This window comes from Saimiri boliviensis, chromosome 8 (assembly GCF_048565385.1).
Source record: "Saimiri boliviensis isolate mSaiBol1 chromosome 8, mSaiBol1.pri, whole genome shotgun sequence".
Lineage (NCBI taxonomy): Eukaryota > Metazoa > Chordata > Mammalia > Primates > Cebidae > Saimiri > Saimiri boliviensis.
The window spans coordinates 123,219,481-123,241,351 of NC_133456.1; the positions used below are offsets into that span (position 1 = coordinate 123,219,481).

General features: G+C 41.6%; 1 protein-coding gene across 25 annotated transcripts in view; it reads right to left on the minus strand.

The window, feature by feature from the left end:
• The window catches only part of ZNF438 (zinc finger protein 438), a 171,125-nt gene extending 149,660 nt beyond the window's left edge, over positions 1–21,465 (minus strand). For 18 of the 25 annotated variants that reach the window (XR_012519031.1, XM_074405211.1, XM_074405208.1 and 15 more), the window contains exons 1-2: positions 20,596–20,740; positions 19,453–19,540 (exon numbers count right to left, since the gene is read on the minus strand). The gene's annotated coding sequence lies outside the window, so the exon portion shown is untranslated. The other 7 variants (XM_074405218.1, XM_074405217.1, XM_074405212.1 and 4 more) reach the window with 7 other exon arrangements.
• Between the last annotated feature and the right edge of the window lie 406 nt (positions 21,466–21,871).

A 21,871-nucleotide genomic window follows, 5' to 3' on the forward strand; every position in this document is an offset into this window, starting at 1 on the left:
TATTTTTTGAAAATGCAAAGAATCAAACTTACTTTGTGGACTAGGACAACCTTGTTTTTGAGTATTGCTCCAATACCTAGGCCATCACCCGGTTCTTATCAATCCTTTTTTTTTTTTTTTTTCCCCTGAGACAGAGTCTCAGTCTGTCACCCCAGCTAGAGTGCAGTGGCTGGATCTCGGCTCACTGAAACCTCTACCTACCAGGTTCAAGTGATTCTCCTGCCTCAGTCTGCTGAGTAGCTGGGATTACAGATGCCTGCCATGATGCCCAGCTAATTTTTGTACTTTTAGTAGAGATAGGGTTTCACCAGATTGGCCAGGCTGGTCTCAAACTCCTGATTTCATGACCCACCCTCCTTGGACTCCCAAAGTACTGGGATTACAGGCATGAGCCACCATATCTAGCTTTATCGATTTTTTTTTATAATGCAGCAATGCATACTTTAATAACATAAACATTTGTGAACATAAACATGGCTAAAAGAAGAAATTATTTATATGTTTACCTTTAACCAGAAAAGCCTCATGATTCAGAGGCTAAATTGTGCCCAGTTCCTATTCCATGCTGAATAAAAGCGTTATAATAGCTCCACTAAACAAAACAAAAGTACAGAATTACAAATCTCTGACAACTTAAATAGGTAGTTCTAAGCTTTTTCCATCAAGTAGTCCTAAATCAGAGCTGAGGGACCTAATAATCCCCAGAAGACCAAAGGCATACCCCTAAGCAGCGCATGCAAACTTTACATTTCTTGATCTCATTTTTTTCCTTAAAAATTATACACAAATACTACGTTCTAAACTGTAATACATCTATTTTCTTTTGGCATAAAAAATTTAACATCTTTAATTAGAGTCAATAAAAGAATTTGTTGGCTAGGCACAATGGCTCATGTCTCTGTTCCTAACACTTCGGAAGACTAAAAAGGGAGGACAGCTTGAGGCCAGGAGTTTTAGATCAGCCTGGGCAACATAGCAAGACCCTGTCTCTAGAAAAAAAAAATTAAAAATCAGCCAGGCACATTTGTAGTTCTAGGCACTTACTTGCATGGCTGAGGCAGGAGGATCACTTGAGCCCAAGAGTTCAAGGATGCAGTGAGCAGTTATTGCACCACTGCATAACAGCTCACTCCAGCCTGGGAAACAAAGCAAGACCCTGTTTCAAAAAAAAAAATTTTGTTGAGGACAGACAGAACCCATGGTGTAGTTAGAACTATGTTAATTTTTACTATGAAAATGTAGTAAAGAACAGCCAGTGAGAAAAACTAACACTCAGAAACATGTACCATACATGCCTCAGGGTTCTGAGTACCCTCAGCACACCACCTTGTAACTGGAAGGTGCCCGTACCACTGTCAGGCAAGCCAGGTGCCTGAGGATTAAGAAAGCACAGGCTGAGCTGGGCAAGCATATGGCCCGGGGTGATCCCAGGCATGACCTGTTACAAGAGAGCAACATCACAGTTCAAAGTGGGGCTTTCCCACACTGTGAGCTGGCAGGCTAAAGGTTCTCAGAAGGTGTCTCAAGGTTGCTTTGGGAGTCAGAGGACAACTGCAAGTGGGCAGAGCACTGTACTCCTGACTCCCATTTCCCTCAGTTTCCCCTGGCTGACATACTGGGCTTTCATCAACGTTTTCTGAAGACTGAAGTCTGAAGTCAGACTGTGAGTAAAAGGTCTGAAAACCTAGATCTAGAGGAAGCCTTGGCCAGGAAAACCACAATGTGCATCAGATATGAAACACAAGGTGAGGACAAAATGGGAGAATGAATAATGGAGCTGCCGAGGAAGAGAGTCAAAAACAGGAAAGGGTGTGGTATAAGCCAAGGGTCAGGGTCAGGCCTTCATCCACAGAAAAGAATGTCTATTGTGGAGTGGGTGCGTCTGCTTAAAGGAATAGCAACTAGATTCTCACCTAGAAGCACTCAACTGCTGAAACCTCAAATTCCCATGTTATTTGTGGACCATAATCTCTTGTCCTTCTACCTCTCTGGATTACCTAATTGCCCATGACCAATCAACTCTCCAAAAAGCAGGCAGTGTGAGCCTCCAGAAAAGTAAAATAGATAATGTTACTTCTCTGACTCAAACCTTTCAATGGCTTTTCATGACCCTTGAATAAAATCCAAGGTCCTTACAGTGGCCCTTATGTATCATGCCCCTGATTTGTTACCACTGTCCTCCTCCTCACACTCCAGTGCCACGGCTGTTCCTGCAACAAGGCCCTGCCAGGGCTTTGCACATACATGTGCTGTTTCCTCACCCTGGAATGCTCTCGGACATCTTCATTGCTGTGTCCCTGATGACATTCATGTCTCTGCTCAGAAGTCACTTCTCTGAGCCTCTTCCCTGATCTCACTTTCTTTTCGATATTTTCTTACCATCTGAAATTATACATACAAATATGTATATGTTTATATACATAATATATGTTAATCAACTACCGCCCCAATGGAATTAAGCTCTACAAAGGCAGATTTTGTTTTGATCACTGTTTTGATCTAGGGGGCCGTAGCACCTAGAACAGTGCCTAGAAGATAAATGGTCAATACACACTTCTTGAAGGAATGAATGCATAAACCAACTCTGTCCTTAAGCCCATTAAGCTTCCGGTCTCTCCCCACTTCATTCTCTTATCTCTCCTAATCCATTAACCATGCCCCAAGCTTCACTTCTTACCCATTGTAACACAGAATCTGATCTCCCAGAAAGAGGAACAATGCCAGAAAGGAGGTAAGAATGTGCATGTGGCTGTTGATCAGTGAGGGTGAAAGAAACTGATGGAGTCTGACCTAATAACCTCCCACTCCCAGGCCTAAATTCTCACCTTTCTTACCAGCTAGTCCTTCTACATACACTCCCTAAACCAATCTGAGAGTCTACTTCTTTAATCCCATACCCAGACTAGAGATCGCTGTTAGAAAAATCCCCAACCCTGCGAGCTGGAGATACCACAAATGCACGGCCTCCCACCTCCCTTCTCACTGCTGCCATCAGTCCTCTCGCGGGCTCTCTCACATCCCACAGACTCAATTCCAAACCTCCACCACTATCAAGCTTCCTATTTCCACCTCACTCAGAAAATGACATCACCTCCACAGAAACAAAAGAGGGGTTATTAGGTCAGACTCCCTCAGTTTCCTCCACTCTCACTGACCAACAACCACACGCACATTCTTACCTCCTTCCTGGCACTGTGGAGGAAGGTGCCAGGAAGATGCAGGAAGAAAACTTCCTGCGCAAAGCTAATCTTCAACCAGTATTTGGCAACTTAAGTTATCTACCTCCTTAGGGATCTGATCCCATCATGTATCCACTTTCCCCCTCCACGTTTTCTATTTCTCCTTCTCTTCTTTTACCCCCCTGCACATAAATGCTTATATTACTCCCATCATTAAAAAAAATGAACCAAATATACTTCCCCAGACTTTATGTCTCTCTTGCCACTTTGTATTCCCCTCTTTTCCCTCACAGCCAAGTCCTGATGAAAGAGTTCAAACTGTTTTTACCGTCTCCCTACGCCACGTCATTCCGTACTTAACCATCTGCAATCTGGACTGCAAACACAAAACTGCTCTTCCCAAAGCACAGATGCCCTTTTTTTTTTTTTTTTTGAGATTGAGTCTCACTCTGTCGGCCAGACTAGAGTACAGCGGCATGATCTCATCTCAATGCAGCCTCCACCTCCCGGGTTCAAGCAATTCTCCTGCCTTAGCTTCCCAAGCAGCTGGGATTATAGGAATGTGCCACCAGTACCAGCTAGTTTTTGTATTTTTAGTAGAAACAGGGTTTCACCATGTTGGCCAGGATGGTTTCCATCTCTTGACCTCATGATTCACCCACCTCGGCCTCCTAAAGTGCTGGGATTACAGGCGTGAGCCACCATGCCCAGCCTAGATGACTTCTTAAATGAAAATTCATTCAAAGTGTATCAATTTAATAATGACATCCTTGATCTTAAAATGCTTATCTCTTGGCCTCAGTAACATTCTTTCTTGGTGTCCTTTCCACTTTTTTGGTCCCTTCTATGTAGTCCAGTTTGCAATTGACTGTGCAATCTGAAAAAAAAAAAATCTTTTTTTTTTTTTTTTTTTGAGACGGAGTTTCGCTCTTGTTACCCAGGCTGGAGGGCAATGGCGCGATCTCGGCTCACCGCAACCTCCGCTTCCTGGGTTCAGGCAATTCTCCTGCCTCAGCCTCCTGAGTAGCTGGGATTACAGGCACGCACCACCATGCCCAGCTAATTTTTTTTGTATTTTTAGTAGAGACGGGGTTTCACCATGTTGACCAGGATGGTCTTGATCTCTTGACCTCGTGATCCACCCGCCTCGGCCTCCCAAAGTGCTGGGATTACAGGCTTGAGCCACCGCGCCCAGCAAAAAAAAAATCTATTATGTCACGTAACAGGAGAATGGACTTTGTCTTTGTCTGAGCTACCACAACAACAGAAATTTTACTGGGTGCTTTAAACAATAGAAATTTATTCTTTCACAGCTCTGTAGGCTGAGAAGTCCGAGATCACTGTGCCAGCATGGTCACTTTCTATGAGGGCCCCTCTGGGCTTGCAAACAGCCACCTTACCACTGTGTCCTCACATGGCAGTGGAAGAGCAAGAGCGCTCTGGTGTCTCTTCTTATAAGGGCACTATTCACATCATTAGGGCCCTACCCTCAGGCCCTCCTCTAAACCTAATTATCTACCAAAGGCTCCATCTCTAAGTACTATTAGCATTGAGAATTAGGGCTTCCACATATGAGTTTTGTGATGATACAATTCAGTCCATAGCATGGTCTGCAGCAATTAAAGCCTAGCAAGAATCTACACTTTATCATTAACCAGCTGCGTGACAACAGGGAATGTACTCAACCTCCCAGTGCCCCACTTGCCTATGTACAAAACATGAGCATTAATAGTATTTACCTCATAAATCTGTGGTAAGGATTAAAATAAGATAAACCCTTAAAATAGTGCCTAAACACAGCAAACATACAACAAGTATTTTTAAAAGCAATAAATATTAGTCATTGTTCTGTTATTATATATATATATATATATATATATATATATATATTTTTTTTTTTTTTTTTTTTTTTTTTGAGACAGAGTCTCACTTTGTCACCCAGGCTAGAGTAGAGTAGTGTGATCATAACTCCAACTCCTGGGCTAAAGCAGTCCTCCCACTTCATCCTCCTGAGTAGCAAAGACTACAGGCATATGCCACCATGTCTAGCTAATTAAAAAAAATTTTTTTGAAGACAGAGGTTCTTGCTATGTTACCCAGATTAGTCTTGAACACCTGGGTTCAAGCAATCCTGCCAACTCAGCCTCCCAAAGTACGGAGATTACAGACGTGAGCTACAACACCCAGTGTGTTACTGCTATTGATCTTGTCATTCTCATAACTTAACTTTATTATCATCATTGTTCATTGTCATTATTATTATCAATATTGTTTCTGTCATTACTACTAGCGATAAAATGAAATTATTCTAGATTGAGTCCTATGTAAGATAATTTAACAAATAAATAACTTTTACAAAAATACAGCATTACGGCCAGGTGCGGTGGCTCACACCTGTAATCCCAGCACTTTGGGAGGCCGAGGTGAGCAAATCACCTGAGGCCAGAAGTTCAAGGCCAGTCTGATCAACATGGTGAAACCCCATCTCTAATAAAAATACAAAAATTAGCTGGTGGTGGTGCATGCCTGTAATCCCAGCTACTTGGGAGGCTGAGACAGGAGAATCACTTGAACCTGGGAGGCAGAGGTTGCAGTGGGTTGAGATCATGCCACAGCACTCCAGCCTAGAGCAGAGCAAGATTGTCTCAAAAAAAAAAAAAAAAAAAAAGCACTATTTATAGACGGAAAATTTGAAAGCGATCTAAATGCTGATATATTACCAACTTGGCCTACAATAATGAAATACCATGACTGGGACTCGCTCACAGTTCTGGAGTTTAGTCTAAGATCATGGCACTAGCACTGTCAGGTTCTGATGAGGGCCCTCTTCCTTGCTAGCAGATGGCCATCCTCTTACTGTGTCTTCACACAGGTGAAAAGAGAGCTCTAGCATCTCTTCCTCTCTTTATAGGGACACCAGTTCTATCTGATTAGGGCTCCATTCTTATGACCTTATTTAACCTTAATCACCTCCTCAAAGGCCGAATCTCCAATACTGTCATGTGGAAGGTTAGAGCCTCAACATATGAAGTTTGGGGGGACATAACTAGTCCACAGTGACCAATAACAATAAAATTGTAAGTGCAGTAGAATTGAGTGTTATACAATAATAAACATGCAAATATAAGAACTCTGAAGCAACCAAGAAAATAGATTAGATATCACATGCAACTACCAGGATATAAAATTTTAATATACATATGTAAAGCATATGCTTATGAAAATAAAAAGAAATACAGCATAATTATAATGGGGTGATGTTAAAGAGCTTTATTTCTAAACTGTTGGTATAATTAGACAATCTGAAAAATAAATTTTCATAGAACACATAAATGAAAAGCTTCAACTAGAAAAATCAACAATAATTTCAAATCTAACATTCTATATTTGTTTCCTGCTTACATCACTGCCATCTGTATTAACGAGAATATAAGCTAAACTCCTGTAACAAGACAAATAATAGTGACTCAGATAAAAAAAAAAAGTATTTATTTCTCTCTCATGTTACAGTCCAGAGGCAGACAAGTGGTCAAGGGAAGGTTGGTGGCTTTCCTCTATAAGGTCATCCAGAGACTAAGATTCCTCTGGTCTTTTCTTACCACTCCTTGGGGCACTGCTGTCAGGTGGATGAATGAAGCTAACTCACTACGGATGCTTCATTTATGGGGATGGGAGGGAAAATAATATAACTAATAGGCAGTTTTTTTTTTTTTTTTTTTTTTAGCACAAATACACTTTTAAAAACAGCACGTCACTTCCACTCTCACCCCACTGGCCAAAACTTAGAAATGTGGCTTCACCTGGCTACGAGGAGCCTAGCAAATACAATTGCTATGTAGGGTTATGTGCCTAGCTAAATACGTACCAAAGGTGGGGGTGCATCCTTCTTCCCACTCTGGAATAGTCATCTCCTTTCTAAAGGGATAACTTGAATGAAGTCTCATCCAGTTACTGGATTTAGCTTAAAGTCTAGGTGTCTGAGCAATAGACAACCCTCTTCAACCCACACATATCCATGCGGCTCCTTCCTAGTCCAGAGGCCCACAAACTAACAGAAGAGTGTAACATCTGCTCTCTACCACCACCATCACACTCAAAATACAATTGTGGAATACAGGTGAGATTAATGCAATTACATCTTCCATTCTGAAAATAAAAGAATAACACATATTTTTATCAATGATGAAACACTTCAAGAAAAGAACTGCAAAGTATCTCTGCTCTAGCAAGAAAGCAAGTCCCTGGTTCATTTCAGATTCTGTTCTCTGAGGGGAAGACCCTTATCCGGGTGTTTGCTGGAGTCTTGGCTTTGCCTTTGGAAGATTCTTTCTTTTCCATTTTCTCTTCTGGTCATCCAGGAAGCAAACTTGGAAGAGTATGTGCTCCAACAGGGCAGCAAAGATCTAATAGCCTACTTTCTGCTGGTGCAAATCTGGGGCCAAGGGTTGCTTTAGGTGTCAAACAATATCAAACCATCAGAGGCTTTTGCAAGCCAAACTTATGGGATCTTTGGCAACATAATCTAAAACTTTCAGAAGGTCTGTTTGCCTCAGTCAGTTCCACATGAAAGTAGTAATTAACCACAACTAAGGATTTAATCTGGTCATAGATATTAAACTTGCCAACTCACCTGTTTTATCTGCTGGCCGCTATGACACAGCCATTCCTCCCTTTCTTCAATCCTCTCTTGATTGAAGGTTAACTACCTTGAGGTTATCTGATTCACAGCAGGAGGATTATACCACTCCAACCAACTGACATCAGGACAGGCCATGTGACTTGAGATGTCCCTTCTGACTTGACTGATTTCAGGCTTAGCCATTTGACTTGCTTTGGTCAACAAAATATGAACAAAAGTAACATGTACCGCTCCCAAGACACTGGTTCTGCCATATCTCTTTTGCCTGTCACAAGAATGGCCATGTCCCAAACAGGCTAATTCCTTTGGCTTAAATACTGGAGTGACAAAGTATGTGGAACACAGCCACAGCTAACATGTCAGGAGTAAGAAATAAACCTTTGTTGTTGTAGGGAACTGAGATTTTGTATTTATAACTGAAGATTTTACATATTTCAAATGACTGGTTGAGGTGGAAAAGCAAATCCTTAATTTAAACCTTGTCTGGACTGTCTGCCACTGTCAGGCCAAGAAATTCTAACAGATGCCTGAGAATGACTATCTTACCTCTTGCTGTTTGGCACAGAGAAGCAATTTTTTCCAACACTGCAATGCCCCATATTACTGGCCTCTCAGTCAGTTCAGACCACAGGCCATTAGCAGAGAGAACCTCCTTTAGCTGCTTATTACAATTAGAAACTATATATTCCCTTTCAACTCTAATTGCAAACTGGCTAATTGTTCTCTGATTCGACACCCTCTCATAGTTACTGGCAAGGACTAAGCAACTCATATTAGCAGTCTGATTGTTTCTACTTCCCCAGAGGTACAAACTGGGTAGACAAATTGACTGCCTTCCAAGTTATTAGAAGTGACAGTCTCACTGAATATTTTGCCACTGCATAATAGGGGTCACGAGTTTTCTAGCCTATAACATGTTTTCTACTGTCTGTAGACCAACCACTTAGCCAGTGCTGTACAATTCAGCTTTTTTATTATGGAACACTCTACTTCGGGTGCCAATTTTTGTACTATACAGGCGATGGGCCAAGCTGCTGTAATAAAGTGATGCCAAAAACCAGTGGCTCAAACACGAAAGAAGTGTTTTTCTCTTCCTTGAAACAAGAGAGAGATAGGCAGGTGGCCGGGGAGAAGATGGAGAGTAGTAATTGGTTCTGCTCCACAAGGTCATCCAGGAACCTAGGCAGTTGAGGAATCTTTAGGTTCAAGGTAATTGTTGCTATTCTAGTTGCTGCTGCTTTCCAGTCACGGGAAAAGGGAGTGGGGTGTGCAGACGAAGTCCAGGACAAGCATCTTGTATGGACAAAGATAACCCAGAATTTGCACATATCACTTGTGTTCTTATCTAATCGGCCCAAACCTAATTACAAAGCCATACCTATTGGCAGGAGGAGTTGAAAAACAGTCTCTATGTACATAGCCATGTATCTGGCTAAATCAACAGGGTGCTGGTAGTAGAAGAATGGAGGAATTAGATTTTGGAGCAAAATTAGCAGTCTTTGCCATACTCTCACACAATCTATTCTCCATAGTCATCTGAGTTTCTTTAAAGACACAGTTCAGACAATGGCACCCTCTGTTCCAAACCCTCCGGGGGCTTCCTATTTCACTTAGCATAAAAACCAAAGTCCTCACAATGACCTACTAGTCTTCACACGATGTGGCCCTTCATTGCCTCCCTCACCTCATCTCCTAATATTCTTCCCATAAAGTACCAAATGTATTAAAAACCAACATATAAAAGGTAAAACTATAACACTAATGAAAGAAAAAAACGTATTTGCGATCTTCAAAAGCACAAACATGGAAATATTTTGATGGAGTAAACTTTGATTTATTGGACACCACAGACGAAATTAGAAGATAGGCAAAAGACTGAAGGAATATGTTTGCAAACATCTAAAAAAGACAAGGGAATAAAATCCAATGTATGCCAAGAACTGCTGCAAAAACAACCACCAAAAGATAGAAAGTACAATTGAAAATCTGACAAAAAGGCATAGGCAGACAATTCACAGGAAGTGAAATGAAGGTTGCCAGTTAATATACAGGATGCCCTACTGAATCTGAATTTCAGATAAATATGTATTGTCTTCAGGAGAAATGCATCCTGCATATTGTATGACCAATACTTACACTAAAAAATTATTTGTTGCTTATCTGAAATTCAAACTTAACAAGGTATCTGTATTTTTATTTGCTAAATTTGGAACTGTAAGTGAAATCCATATGTCTAACAAGTGAATGAAGAGAATCTCACTCTCATTCACTAGTAATTTTAAAAACGTATAAAGCTTTTATTGAAGAACACGTAACTCTTTTTTTCCATTTTACTACAGAGGATAACCTAACCTAGGATTCTTTGTCATATCACTAGGCAAATAAGAGCCCAACTATTCACTGCATGTACACAGAAAAAAACACATTTCAAATCCGTTTATTTCATACTGCAGATAACAAGAATAATCCTAGTAATCATATTCAGGAATCTATTTTTTCCTAGGAATTTTAAGTACATATTTAGTGTCAACCTAAAATAATCAAAAGGGTCAGATTGTAGTTTAGGAGTTTATTCAAGCACAAAGGTTGAGGACTGCAGCCAGGGACATATTTCCAAGTTGCCTAGTTGAATGCTTCAGAAAACAAAAAAGAGGCTCAAGTTATTAAAGAAAAAGGACAAATGAGGAGAGGGGGCAATTACAAAAACTGTTCAACAGAAATTCTCATTGGTTTACAAAAATAACATTGCTTGGTGATTGGCTATACATTGTTGAACTACAGGGTATATGGCATTTTATGGGTACTTGGCGTCAGTTAGTCTGGATCACCAGTAGCAAGCAGCTTGAAGAGGTCATTATTTAGCTATAGGGGGAATGCGATGTGACTGCTGTTACATTTTAAATGCCTTTCTGGGCCTGATAATTTAAAGGAGCTTGCATTCCCAGATAAAAAGGGTTTTTCTTATTTCTCTTTAGTATAAATTTATAAAGTTTAAATGTTAGATAACAATGTTTGAATATCTTTTAGTAGTTAAACAACCGCTCTGTCAAAAACGATATTCCATATTCTTTATACTGTTAATGTTATATTGTAATATTATAAATAACTTTATAATATATTAACTATAGTATTAATTTGCATACTAGGCTAAGATTGACTTTGTAAGGTTAACTCTTACACAGGTCAGAAATTTGGTCTGTCAACAAAGACAAGAGTCAGACTTCACATTTTTAAAGTTTTCCCATAAAAATATCTAAATCACATACATAGTTTTACCACTGGAGTATTCCTATGTGAAAGGCGGGAATGAAGGTATGACACAAAAGCTGTAGGTTAAGGAAGAAAATAGGGGCTGCATATAAAACAGCACCCTTTTTTTTCGTGAAACAGGGTCTCACTCTGTCACCCAGGCTGGAGTGCAGTGGTGCGATCTCAGCTCACAACAGCACCCATTTTTTAACAGTTACAGGCTTATTACATATGTAAATACAGACAACACTTAGGGCAATTAAAAATAAAACTTCAATACAACAAAGAAATTACACCGAAAACTCACTCTGACTTCTATAACTTCTAAGATAATGAATACTCTAATTTTAACATCTCCATAGGAAAAAAATAATTTAAAATATTACTGTGAAAGACCAATTTAGAAAAATGTTTTGTCACAGTTACAGCAAATAGTTATACATAGTACAATAGTTACTTCATTCTGAAAAAGAAAAATATTCTAAATAAATGTTAAACAACTGAAATATTAGGTTGTTGCAGATGTTAACCGAAGGTTTTACATTGTTGGAATTTGCCATTTGATACTACAATACATTCTTAAATAAATGTGGTCATGCTATACATCATTTTAATGGGCATTTCTCACTTTATAATTTTTTTCCTAATGACTTATCACTTGCTCTTTATTTTAGACTATGAGAATAATGTTTCCATAGTCTAAATAGCAAATTTTGGCAATTTTCTTGAGTTCAAAATGGTTCATAAAGCAGCGGAGACAACTTGCAACGTCAACCATGCATTTGGCCCCAGAACCGCTAATGAAAGTCTGATGTGGTTCAAGAAGTTCTGCAAAGGAGACTTGAAAATGAGGAACATACTGGATGGCCATCAGAAACTGAAAATGACCGATTGAGAGCAATCATTGAAGCTGATCATCTTCCAGCTACCTGAGAAGTTGCCAAAGAACCTTTGAAGCAAACTGGAAAGTTGAAAAAGCTTGATAGGTAGGTGCCTCAGGAGCTGAGTGAAAATTTTTAAAATCTATCATTTTGAAGTGTCATCTTATTCTACATGAAAACAATGAACCATGTCTCGAGTGGACTGTGACACCTGACAAAAAGTGGATTTTATATGACAGCTGGCAACGACCAGCTCAGGGTTGGACCGAGAAGCTCCAAAGCACTTCCCAAAAACCAAACTTGCACCAATAAAAGGTCATAGTCACTGTTTGGTGGTCTGCTGCTGGTCTGATCCACTATAGATTTTTTTTTTTTTTTTTTTTTTTTTGAGACAGAGTCTTACTCTGTCGCCCTCGCTGGAGTGCAATGGTGCGATCTCAACTCACTGCAACCTCCGCCTCGCAGGTTCATGCAAGTCTCCTGACTCAGCCTCCCAAGTAGCTAGAGTTGCAGGTGCATGCCACCATGCCTGGCTAATTTTATATTTTTAGTGGAGATGGGGTTTCGACATGTGGGCCAGGCTGGTCTTGAACTCCTGACCTCAGGTGATCCACCCATCACTTTGGCCTCCCAAAGTGCTGGGATTATAGGCAGAGGCACCACACCTGGTCCACTACAGCTGTCTGAATCCTGATGAAACCATTACATCTGAGAAGTATGCTCAGCAAATCAGTGAGATGCACTGAAAACTGCAATGCCTGCAGCCAGCATTGGCCAACAGAAAGGGCCCATTTCTTCTCCACGACAATGCCCAACCATGTGACACACAACTAACACTTCGAAAGTTGAATAAATTGGGCTATGAAAGTTTTGCCTCATCTGCCGTATTCACCTGACATCTTGTCAACCAACTACCACTTCTTCAAGCATCTCGACAACTTTTTGAAAGGAAAATGCTTCCAAAACCAGCAGGATGCAGAAAATGCTTTCCAAGAGTTCATTAAATCCCAAAGCATGAATTTTTACTACAGGAATAAACAAACTTACTTCTCATTGGCAAAAATGTGTTGATTGTAATGCTTCCTATTCTGATTAATAAAGATGTGTTTGAGCCTAGTTATAATGATTTAAAATTCACGGTCCAAAACCACAATTGCTTTTGTACCAACCTAATACTTTATATAAATGGTACTACATTATAATAATTGTAGTAACATGATTTGCAAATACTAAAATATTTAGCTTGCCTTGTTCTATAAAACCTATGCAACATAATCATTAAACCTTCATAATGTTGGTAATTGCCAAGTAACTTTCAAAAAGTAATCACTTCTAGATGTATCTCTAATAACAGCAAAAACAATAAACTTCTAGATCTATAACTCAGCATCCATCAAGACTAATTTTGGCAGGCACATAATACAACACACTCCCACAAGAAAGAAAAATAGACATAAAAGGAGCACACCCTTCCCCATAATTTTTAAAGCATTAATATATTTTCACAAATAACATATTACCTTTTGACCTATATATAAAAACAATCCTTGAAGCAGCCTGGGTCCCAACTATATTATCCTGAAACTGATAGAGAGAAAACAAGTGGTATCTGTGGATCCATTTTTCTTTTCAGTTTCAGAAGAAAAGCAAAATCAAAAGTATGTTATATTATTAGCACCACAGCTAACATTAACAAGTTTGACATAAAAAGTATGTATTTTTCAACTTCAAGAAAGAAAAAGATTGTTCTTTGGCTGTAGTCCTAAGCTGGAAACAACCACAAAACCAGTTTTAAATCTACCCCAATCAAGCAATCCTTCAAGTCTACTGAGCATTTCTACTTAAGTACTTAGCCAAGAAAGTAAGCCAATCAGCAATTGCCTGACTTCAGTACCTGGGCTCCTCAAAGCCAGTCAGTGTCTAAACTCTAAGCTTAAAGCTGGCCAATCCTTAAATGTTCACACTTCTCAAAATCAGCCAATCTCAAACTCTATGCTTCCTCAAAACTCTATATAAAAACATTTCTGACTGCTAAAACAAAACAAAACAGTGATCTGCAAGCATGGTTCTCCCCACACAGCAAGTATGGTTTCCCAAAACTCAGTTAAGCTTCTATTTAAGTCAAATTAGAGTGGGCTCACAAACACTGAATCACCAACCGATTCAGGTGGCAACATGAGTGTCAAGAGACCTATTTAATTAAGTTAGGCAAAGCTTTTGTGAATTTATCCAGAAACTGTCATATTTATTTATTGGAGAATATCTGGAGACGCAGCATACATAGCTCAGTGGAAATAGGCAAACTACATTATGAGTTGGGTGACATTAAATAGGTTATTTAACACCTCTAAACCAGTCTCCTTTTCTATAAAATGAGAGTAATAACTATTTCATAGTAGCCAGGATTAAATGCTGTAACAGAAACTGGTAACTTAAAAGATTCCTAGGAATAAAGTCCTAGATTTGCTTTCATCACTAACTTGCTAACACATATGGAAAGTCATTTGACCTAAGTCTGTTTCTTCACTGGTCTAATAGTGAGGATAATGCATGCCCTATACATTTAATGGGCTGTTTGTAATAATCAAAATTGAAAATTAATGTGAAAAGGATTTTGATAGATATAAACCATGAAACTGTGAGATAGCTAATTGAATAAATACAACAATGAAGGGAATTCATACTAGAAAACCTGTTACAATCCAGGATTATATAAAGTCTAGATTAAATTAATTTTAGTAAGAAAAATATTCATAGCTAAAAACAAACACAAAAACACCAGACATGGTAGCAACCAAAAAAAATTCAAGGCTACTACTGATTTCAAGAATTATTTTCCATTCAGTAAATGAACCAAATTAGCTCAGCTATCCAACAAACTAAAAGCAGTACAACACAATCCTTTGTCCAAGTCAGGCATTTGTCACCTAAAGCACCACATCCATTTCTAAAGCATTTAAAAAAAGAAGAAGAACAGAAGGAAGGAAGGGAGAAAAGATATTACAGGATTTCTCAACATCAGGAGCACTGACATTTTGAACTGGATAAGTTTCCGTTGTTGAGAAGTTGTCCTGTACATTGCAGAACATTCAACAGCATGCTATCATGGCCTCAATCCACTAGATGCTAGGAGTAATGCCCTCACACACAAATGTGGCAACCAAAAATGTCTTCTTGACAAATGTCCCCAGGGTGTGCTGGAAAGGACAAAATCATTCTGAGTTGAGATCCACTGGGCTAAACCCCTAGTATCATCTTCCAATATTTATCACATACTGATTGGTGGCTTGCAATGCAGCTTGAAACTAACAGCTTTGCAATTTAAGAACCAAATAAGCAAATACTCCCTGTAGAATGGTAACAACTTGAAGGATGATTAGCTACATAATTATGGCTAAATTATTCCTTTCATGGACATACTGGTTTTGCTTAATATTCCCTAAGAATTTTCTTCTGGGTGTTTTGGGGGTTATAATTTGGTTAACCTGTCACTAAAGCTTAGTTCCACCTAGACTTACTACTTATTACCATTAGTGTTATGTCAGTGAAGGCAGAATCAAACCTAAAGATTTTAATGTCTAAGCAACCAAATGTGAAATGAAGCAAAAATAAGGGCTACTTATATAAATTATTTAAATATATGCAAATATTTACACTGTGAAGTATACAAACAAGCATCCAGCTATTACTACAAATATCTATGAGTTGAAGATAATATGCAAAATAAAAGTGACTGCAAGAAGTAGTCTATTGGGCCGGGCGAGGTGGCTCATGCCTGTAATCCCAGCACTTTGGGAGGCCGAGGCGGGTGGATCATGAGGTCAAGAGATCGAGACCATCCTGGTCAACATGGTTAAACCCTGTCTCTACTAAAAATACTAAAAATTAGCTGGGCATGGTGGCGCGTGCCTGTAATCCCAGCTACTCAGGAGGCTGAGGCAGGAGAATTGCCTGAACCCAGGAGACGGAGGTTGCAGTGAGCCGAGATCGTGCCATTGCACTCCAGCCTGGGTAACAAGAGCAAAACTCCATCTCAAAAAAAAAAAAAAAAAAAGGAAGTAGTCTATTAGGAATTACATTTAAATAAACGCTCAGTATGTACTATCACTAGGTTAGACACACTGTTTTCCACAATAAATAATCTTCATATATATATAAGTACTCAAAAGTTTAAAATTTGCTTGTGCAAATGTAAATTTTAAAAGGAATCTGAATTTTATTTACTATCTAGGATATTGTATTTTATATGGTCAGTGTTAAAAACAGTGGCTTCTGTTGTTTTCAAAAAGAACTCAGCATCACTCCCCCTCCGCTGGGAGTTACCTGACACAATTAAATAACCATCCAACTGCCCTCACTGAGCCTGAACTTAAAAGTCAATAATGCCTGAGCATCAACAGGCTATTTTAATATGTAATTTTACTTTATATCATATATGGGTATCTGATGTTCCTGGGAAACTTACTGCAAATGTGGTGTAAATAAATACTAACCATTTCAACTCCTTTAAATTTAAAGAAGCTACTAGAGCAGATTTAAAATGTTGTGAACTGCAAAATGAGATGGCACCCCTCTACATTTATGTTAATAGAGAGTTCCTGTTTAAAGTACTTTCCCAATGAAAGCTTAAAACAAAATATAATTTTATATGTTTTAAGAAAAAAATTCTGAAATTAACCATAAAATCTACAACAATGCAATTTTATATAATCTTTAAGTGATTTAAATTTGAATTACTCATGTTAGAGAGCAGTAAAATTGTGACAGCTATTGAGGTTATGGTATGCTGTGAAAGAGATCTACAGGAACAAGACACATCTTTTTTTGTTTCTATGCTCTAGTCTCCATGTTCTCTACAGTGTTTCAGCTGTACGAGATGTAACCTGCAATTCCACCTATGACACATATCACCAGAACCCCTTTCTATGACCAAAAAAAAAAAAAAAAAAAATACATGTCAGTGTTAAAGCGAGGTTCAGCAGAGAAACTCAAACTTATTCCAATATGTGGAACTTTGGCATGATCCACTTAAACTGGTGGAAACCTGCCTGAATACTTCACCCAGCCCCCTATCATCCTCTGTTATGCAAACTGCAACATTTCAAGCCAACTCTCTTATTTCACTGGTGAGTCCTGTCAACACTACGGTAATAGAACTGGAAAAACTCATCACTCCACAAGGATAGTCAAATATCAGAATTTACTTCATTTGGTAAAAATCCTATCATTGCCAAATAAAACTAATGCAAATATAGTAAAATATGCATGATTTTGAGTAATTCTTTTGCTGAAAAGGACTCCCGGGGAGCCTCAGCCTCATCCTGTAACTGCTTAGGCATTCTTTTGCCCCTTTGCCCTTTCCATGCCCCATCTCACAAGTCCTGGAAGCCAGGGAGGAGGGGGCCGTAAACCACAGTGAACTAATCAACATGTATTTATGCATTTAGTCTACTCATCTTATTCCCAAGGTCTTCCCTCATACTCTGCTCCTCCAGGGAAAGAACTATGTTTTATTCATCTCTGAACTTCCAAAACCTGAGCAAATGCCCAGCATATAAAGTCATTCCTAACATCTACTACACAGCAGGCATGGGATTAGGGACTGGAGATGGAGAAGTTAAAGAAACAGATCTTGCCCCCATGGAACCTAGAGTGGGGGAACAGGCAGGGGAATACCAGGTACTGGCTGCACGCACCCCATCAGGTACATCATGAAAGGCCAATTAGCACAGTCCCTCTGCCTATGATCTTTCTCCCACGGTCAACCAAAGCTTAGATGAAGAACAAAAGCAGGCTTTCTCTTAAGAAAAATAAATGGGTATCTTCAACCCTGATGATGCCCCTGAATTCACAGGCATGCATACTCAACATGTTCACTTGGAGGTGGTTAGAGGGATTCAATGCATGGACTCCAGAGCCACACTGCTTAGGTCTGAATCCTAGCTACGTGACTCACAAGCTGGGTGACTTCAGACAAGTCACTTATAACCTCTTTGTGCCTATTTTCTCGTGCGTAAAATGAGTACAATAATGGTTCCTTGTGTATATAATTCTCACAATGATTAAATGAATTAATACAGGTAAAAGTACTTAAAATTCTGTCTGGAACTCAGTTTACACTGACACAGTGCTTACTATTTTTATTAGCACTATTTTTACGACTATTTCTAACAGGCATTTAGAACTTGTGCAAAACTAAATTTGTAGCTGTCCTCAGTGAACAGCACCGCTGTACATCTAGTTGTTCCAGCCTAGACGTAAGCCATCACTTCTCCGTTTTCCTCACATTCCACAGCAGCTGGTCCAGTCAGCTCTACCTTCAATACACACGACCCAGCTCCCGCGCACCATCATCTCCACAACTACCTCCCCCAGCCCAAACCACTATCATCTCACCCACAGGGCACAGCGGCTTTCTCTCCCACTTTTCACTCCACCCCACCCACTCTAAACTACAGTTAATTCTCCATACAGTCAAACTTAAATCAGAAGGCCATTCCCTTGATGCAAATCTTCTAGTGCTTTTCCATCATATTAGAAGAACATCATTACTTCACCACAGCCTGCCAGGGATCCCAGGACCTGCCTGGCCCTTGACCATCATCAGCCACCACTCCCCCTCTTCCCTGCTGTGCTCTAAACACTCTTGCTGTGTCTGGACCACCTCAGGCTTGGTTCCACCTCAGAGCATTGTCCTGCGTTCTGCTGTGAGGCCGAAAATACAGTTACCTGGTGCCTGGACTCTGAAGTCAGACTGCCCGCATTCAAATAGTCTCTATCACGTTTTAGCTGCGCAACCTTTGGCAAATCTTAACCTTTCTGTGTGTCAGTTGCTTCATCTATAAAATAAAGATACTAGGTTGTCTCATAAGACTGTTATAAAAATTTAGTGTTCAGAACACTGCTTTACATATGCTAAGCGCTACTTTTTTTTTTAGTGTTCATTGCTATTATTATTATTCCTCTCTGAAATGTTCTTACGTCAGGCTCTTTCCATCACACTTCAATTGATTCAAGGGTCCCTGCCTCTGAACGGCTTTTCCTGACAGATCCTACCAAAAACCACCTTCCCTGTTCCCCCACTGTCCTTCCCTTTCCTTCACTGCCCTTACGACTATCTGAAATTACATTATGTACTTATTGTTTATTGCCTATTTCCCACTGCAACATAAGCCCAGCTAGGTTGGAGACCATCTTCTTTGCTGCTCTATTTCTAGAGATTTCTGGCTCACACTTCACTCAGGCTAGGGGACCAAATGCAAATCTCCTAATAACAACAGCACACTTAGAAAGCACACTCGTGATCTCATTTGATGCTGGAAAAACCAACAGCAGACATACTATCAGCTCCCATTTTAGATAAGAAAAAGTTCCAAGTGTGGGTGACTTGTCCTTGGACACGAAGCTAGTTAACGAATAGAACAAAGATTAGATGCCCTGCTTTCTGATTCCAAGGCTCCTCCCACCAGGATGAAAGGATATCACAGCCCTGAAATGAACTTACAGAAATGTGAACTCTCGAGCTCCCGTATAAACATATCCTCAAGGGTGCACAGTATTCTTCCCTTCAAAGTTCCTGACGAATACTCGTCCTGCAGTTTGAGAGGCATTAAAGTTTAGTAATAACTCATCGATAACGTACTACCCCTTGGCCAAAATACTCAAGCAATCAGACAGGATTACTGGGTATTCCAAATCAATACAGCAACCCTTAAAACTCAGTGTGTCTGTGTTGGGTATAGTGTGCTAGTTCCAGCACAGGGAAAGCTTCCTCTGCAAAACCCGGAAGAGGGGGGCATTGTAATCACCAAGAGTAACGTGCTAAAGATACCTGTTATTTCTTGATCCCCCTTTTATCAAGTTTAGTGACAACAGTTCAGATCACCAAAGAGGCTCCAGTGCGGTAAAGGATCAGATGGAGGGAAGGTCGTGGGGGTAGGCAAAATACTGAAAAGCTCTCTGGCTTGAAGATTCCTGGTCAAATGGCCAGTGGCCACCACATTCCTCAGAACAACCAAGTGTCTGTGTGTAAGCTTTCTCCTAGCAAATGTACACACTTGGGTTATCTCACGTGTTCCCAGTGCTGGGGGAACGACCACGAGGGAGGCCAGAGGCTGCTGTACCTCCATTTTACACTGAAAGAAAACAGACAGCCAGTGGTTATTTTGCTGCCTCCGTTTTCTTTTTGCGTCCACGACGAGTGGATCACTTGTGGGATCCCAACGGCCAGGACATAGGAGTCCTAGTCTCTGAGAGGAAGCCTCCACCCCCGAATTCACGTGTCAAACTCCAGGGTTGAGCAGGGGAAGAAGAGTAATCCAAGGCCCCTTATCACCGAATCAAAAAACGGACTCTCCATGCGGACTTTCCGCCCCTTCTAAGGCCTCGCTTCCCGAGTGGAAGACGCTCCCCGCCCCAGGGGAAAAGCTGCCGGCCCTGCCAGGCGGGGCGCGGCCTCGCCGCCCGCACCCCGGGTCCCTCCCGCCCAGCAGGGCGCGCTGCCACTCTGAGCAGGCGCCTGTCCCTTCGCCATGTTCCGCTGCTCCCCAAAGAACTGACGCCCCCACAGCCGCCACCACCGCCCGCACTGCCAGCAGCCGGCGGGCCCCGCGAGCCCAAAGGGCTGCAGGAATCCTCGTAAACTTACAGTTTTCCGACTGCGTGCGCGTCACGGCGGGGTGACGTCACCGGCCGAGCGTTCCGGGAGGTCAGGCCGCGGGAGGGGCGCGGGCCTCTCGGCCCCCAGGCTCCGCCCTCGCCCCGCCCCCCGGCGCCGCGTGCGAGACACGCCCCCGAGCGGCACGCACCGCCCCGTCACGGACCCCGCGCACAGGCGCAGACGGCCTCAGCTCCTGCATGCCGGTGGGCTTCGCCGGTGTGGGCGCCTGCAGCGGCGGCTGCTCTATGAAAGCTTCCCTCAAAGCCTGAAGCTGGGGTTAGAGGAGAAGGGGCCGACAAAAAGGGACGGAGACGGTCTGGAATACTGCAAACAAGCTGTCGCCCTGGGGGCTGGAGTAGGACGCCAGGGTTCTGAGGTGGTTTCTCCATAGACAGTTCCTCACGTGTTTTTTTAAAGTTGTCCACGTGTGGCGCGACAGCCGTTTGCTCTCCAGGTGCGGGGGGAGGGGTCCTCAGCCCTGAGAAGACAGCTCTCCCATGGGCCCTCACTCCGCCCGGGCTCGGCGCGTCTCCCGCCAGACTCCGCCCAGACCGGGAGCAGGCCCCGCCCACCTCCTAGCTAGACCCGTCCCATGCCCAGTTAGGCCCCGCCCCTGGGTCCCGCCCTTCCGGCTCCGGCTCCAGACTCCCGCGGGCCCCCACCTTCCCTTCCTGCCAGGCGCCGCCTCCAGCCCAGACAGTTCCTTGCAGATTTCGGTTTCTCCCCTTGCTGCTAAATTTCCCTTTCGGCTAGATGAAGCTGCTTACAGGTTGCCGTTCACCTCTATTAAGGTTAACAAACGGTGATCCGGATAAACGTGTTCACTTCTTCGCCAGGGCAAACTTTCCAGTCGCCCACCCACTCACGTGACGATACCTTCCTGTGTTCAAGCGCAGCTCTCCGCCTTTTTGTTTGTTTGAGACGCAGTCGCCCAGGCTGGAGTGCAGGGACGCGATCTTGTCTCACTGCCATCTCCGCCTCCTCGGTTCAAGCGATTCTCCTGCCTCAGCCTCCTGAATAGCTGGGATTACAGGCGCCCAACACCACTCCCGGCTAGTTTGTGTATTTTTAGTAGAGACGGAGTTTCACCGTGTTGGTTAGGCTGGTCTCGAACTCCTAACTTCATGATCCGCCCGCCTCAGCATCCCAAAGTGCTGGGATTACAGGCGTGAGCCACCGCGCCCGGCCTCTCTGCAATTTTATGCCCTCAGAAACAATGAGTTCTGGTTAGAAAAGGGCTCTGTAGGTGGAAAAAAATGAAGGC